Source organism: Brassica rapa, unplaced genomic scaffold (genome assembly GCF_000309985.2).
Source record: "Brassica rapa cultivar Chiifu-401-42 unplaced genomic scaffold, CAAS_Brap_v3.01 Scaffold0654, whole genome shotgun sequence".
Lineage (NCBI taxonomy): Eukaryota > Viridiplantae > Streptophyta > Magnoliopsida > Brassicales > Brassicaceae > Brassica > Brassica rapa.
The window spans coordinates 19,883-24,324 of record NW_022610594.1 but is presented as its reverse complement, the minus strand read 5'-3'; the positions used below and the strand labels follow the sequence as shown (position 1 = coordinate 24,324).

The following is a 4,442-nucleotide window of genomic DNA, read 5'->3' as shown; positions in this document are numbered from 1 at the left end:
CTTTTAAAAGATTCTACGAAACACAAGCAAGTTTAGGTTCTAGTTGTCTAGATCTGAAGCTTCTGACGTTAACATTTCAACAGAAAACTACATTAAAACGAGTAAACCATGTGTACCGCTTTTGCTTTTGATAAAGAAAACTCAGAGAAGCTATACAACCTCAATACAAGAAAGGGAAGTTATACTATAAAATAGGCAAGCAGAACTTGATCCATAGAGGCCGTTTAAGATTGTCCTGATATCAATGTTAGCCATACCTCATCTAAAGGTATAGCGATCTTTGTTCTTTAGTAAGTATGACCACTCTTCGTTACCGTATCTATGAAAAAGAGAGATTTGTCCAGTAATGGTTGTTAAATCAAAAAAGATTCTCACCCATTTTCAGATTCTGGGTAGTTTCAACAATCATTCATACCTCGTTTGCGTGTGATCTTAAACGCCATCTTGAATGTGCAAAAAAAAAGAACGGTGGAGAATCATATAACGGGTAACTTAAAACACAAACCAAATTTTCATCTTTGTGTATCACTTTCAAGTTCCGGCTTCTTGATCATCAAAATTGTCTGATAACAGATAACTTCACTCCTTTCTCCATTAGACTGGCATGGCGGCACCGCTCAGAACCACCATGGAAACAATCCGGTCTGGTCTGTTACTGTAACCAACCGTTTCATCGAAAAGCCCAACAGCATCTACTCCTTACCTTGTGATACCAATCATCATTGAAGTCTAAGATACAAGATTCCTCTTCTCTGCAATTTCGAAGAGATTGCATTAGCATACATGTAGATTAATGCATTAGCTAACTCAATGTTCTTATTAAACCCTCTTAGAGAAAGCAGCTACACTAAGCTTGTGAAAGTGTAATAACTTGGCACAGAGCCTTGTGATTTAAACCTCTGAAACAGAAGCAGAGCTTTGCTGCTGTCTGATCGCTCAGGTTCCGATATCAAAGTGATCCGTGTGATCAAATTTCTATCTTCCATCTTGTGGAAATAGCTTTTTATCCGCACCTGCAATACAAGTCCCAAAATAGAGCTCATTTCCAGGAGGTACTTAGAGTGTTATCCCAAAAAATCAAACAAGTAGCGTAGAGATTTATTAGCGCATTGTCAATATAACAAAAACCTTCAGGTTTCTACAAGACAGTGAGTTTGGCACGAGAGTGTGAATTCATTCGGGTCAGTTCCTTTCCTCATAAAGTCGCTTAAACACTACCAAGCACGTGAGTTATGAATGGAAGAAGTGTACCTTTTGATCAATGCGGTCCAAGCCACTACGTCTCTCTAAGTCATGTAGTCCAACAGTGAGCGTGATTCTTTCACTTAGCGTTTTTTCAAAGTACGAAAGAATGAGATTTGGGGACAAAATGTGACGCTTCTTGGGTCTATAAGGAGAGTCAGAGTTTTGATTCGACTCTTCGCAGGCGTTACATAGAGAGCTTCTGACAAATTTTGGGATTGGTTTAAATGGTTTATTGTTTTTAACATAAGAGCATCTCAGCTTAATCTATTTCTTACCCTAAATCTTCAATGGCTTACTCTATTTTTTACTCTAAAATAGAATAATTTTATAATAGAATTTGAATTTACTACAATGATAGTTTATTTTAGAGTAGAAAATAGAGTGATAAGAAAATAAATAATAAGTTACTCTATATTTAGATAGTAAACCAATTTTTCAACTTTATTATAGAATGAAAAAATAAAGTACTATGGTAGCATTTTTACTTGAAATATTTTAGAATAAAAAATAGAGTGGAGTTGGAGATGCCCTAAGTGGATTTTCGTAGTCCATCTCTAATAAGTTTCTTCGGTTCATCATCAGAGACGAAATCGATCTCGATTTAGAAAGAATGGGTTCAACTGGTTAGAAAGAGTATGTTCATCTGGTTAGAAATTTCTAACCAAAGGAATTCAACTAGGTAGAAATATATTAACAACTAATACTGAACAACTGGTTAAGACGGCGTTTTATCTTAAAAGTTTTTCATATGATGAGGAAAGATTACAATAATCAATTGTAGCACACTAACCAAAGAAATTCAACTGAAATGAATAAGTTCCCAACAAAATACTAGTTTAATTTGACCATTTTTCTGGTAAATTTTTAACTCGGAAATATACTCAAACCGATTGCGTCGAGTTCAACTCAACTATTACAAAACGAGTTTACTTGGACCAATTTTAGGCAAACTTTCAACTCGATGAGGTACTTCAACAGATTAGGGTGAATTTGACTCAGCTTCTTCTGCCAGGTGCTAGAGACTTAGACCATGTTTATTGCGGAGTTCTTAGAATGAAGTTCTTAGCGTAATATAAGAACCGTTTCTTAACTTTAACTAAGGAAAACTAACAACCGTCTCTTAAAACTCTTATTTAAAAGCTCGTTCTTAGTTTTTCTTAGTTAAAAGTTAAGAGACGATTCTTATATTATGGTAAGAAATACACCCTAAGAACTCCCCAATAAACATGCCCTTCGATTTGCCGAGATGCTCCAGCCAATTAAGATAAGTTTGAATTGGGTTCTTTAAAGAGGTGCTCGAAACAACTAAATTGCAACTCCGTAAGGTGCTCCAACCAATTAAGCTAAATTGGATTCAGCTTCTTCAGTGAGGTGCTTGAACCAACTAAAGTGACTTCAACTCGAGAAGGTGCTCCGACCACTCAAGTGAGTTCATCTCAGCTTATGCATGTAGATATACATATATATACATACATATTTGTATAGTTGCATCTGTGAAAGCTGTCTACATACTTCTAAAGAGGATCAAGTCATTCGTAATTTATTTTTTGGCGCTAAAAGCATTTTCACATGAAGTTTTTCTTAAGATTCATTAAATACTAGAATCACGACACTGGTCCACCTGAAGATGTCTCAGATTTATAGATGTTTGGTTTGACAACTTAGTGATCTCGTAGGGTCATTCCCAATTTATACCAAGTTTACCACATTCTAATCAACACAATAATAGCACAAGGTTCTCTCCTGGTGTTGACACATCAGACTTTTAGAGTCTTGAGAGTCTTACATGTCATTAATTGAAAAAACTTGAAGAACCAATCAACTTATTTCGTTTCTACACGTCATTTGTCTACTGTTTCGTTTTTGTTTGTGTTAACCATTTTCGATGTTTTAGGTTAGGGTTCGCAAAAAGAGAAGTGATAGAGAGTTAAATCCAAGTCATGACCCGAGGTTCTTCTTCTTCTTCATCTGTGTATCACGAAGCTATAGCCCTAGCCCATATTCTTCTTCGTCTTTCTCCCAGGGAGGTTTCCATGAAGCCTATGAGGAATTATGATTAATGAATGGAAGAAGGGAAAGTCCCACATCGGGGAGAACTGGAACAAATGAGGAGTATATATATGTACTTACTCTAACTCATGTTCAAATGGCGCACATGAGAGGATAGGCTCGCCCCCCACACGCGCGCCGCCGCCGCCGTCCGTCCGGCCGGCTCGGCTCGGCGTGGGCGTGGGCTTGGGCTTGGGCGGAGGGCCTTTGGCCCGATAAGAAGTATTCTTTTTGGACCAAGTTAAGCTCAACGGTTTGCCATTTATTTCGAGAAAAAACAGCATACAATTTTATTTAAAACGACAAGTAGTTTGTCTAGAAAATAAAAACGTCATGCATGTTATCCTCTCAAAAATTTTAAACGAGATAAGAGAGAGTCTTGAGGAAGAAGTTTCGGAACTCAACTTCCCTCGATCTCCGCGAGATTCTCGCCCACGTGCAGCAGCTGTTGCGGGAAGTGGGTCGTCTCCGTCTCTTTAAATATCGTTTCTCCTCTTCCTTCATTTCTCAACTTTTTTGAGATCAAAATCCAACAGCAAAAATCCCTCTGCGTAAGTCTATATTGCGAGAGTGTTTCGTAGAGTTTATAGTTCGATAGGGCGATCACGAGTGAGGCGTGATTCGTCTGCCATGGTTTTATCCTGGGACTCTATATTCGTACAGTTCCGTCTCACTAACGGAGTGAATATTTTGAGTTAAGGAAAGAGATCATATCTCGACTCCATGTCTCTTCGCGAATACGATTTCTTATCGTTCTTGTATTCGCTTTATACATTCGTATATTTTCCTTAACATCGCTTTTATTCTATCGTTTTATATCAGTCTGGTTTTCCGGCTTTTAACAATCTTAACTCAAAATTGCTTTATGTCTAAAGCTCGAATCGGGTTGAAAAACGATTAATAGAAACGGGTTTTGGAACCGTGTTTGCGATTTGCTTTCTAGCACTTCCGCGAAACGTTTTGCTCTTATCTCATAACGATGTTTGCGATTTGCTATATGCTTATCCGCGAAACGTTTCAGCGTTATTTTAAAAACGTGTTTGCGATTTGCTATACGCTTATCCGCGAAACGTTTCAGCGTTATTCTAAAAACGTGTTTGCGATTTGCTTTATAGTACTTCCGCGAAACGTTTCTGTTTTATTTCATT

General features: G+C 37.5%; 1 long non-coding RNA gene across 1 annotated transcript; it reads left to right on the top strand.

Annotated features, from left to right (window-relative positions):
- Positions 1 to 205: 205 nt before the first annotated feature.
- On the top strand, positions 206 to 3,612 carry LOC117130698. The gene is made up of 2 exons (XR_004453997.1): positions 206 to 487; positions 574 to 3,612. It is a non-coding gene; the product is annotated as an uncharacterized LOC117130698 (long non-coding RNA).
- Positions 3,613 to 4,442: the final 830 nt, after the last annotated feature.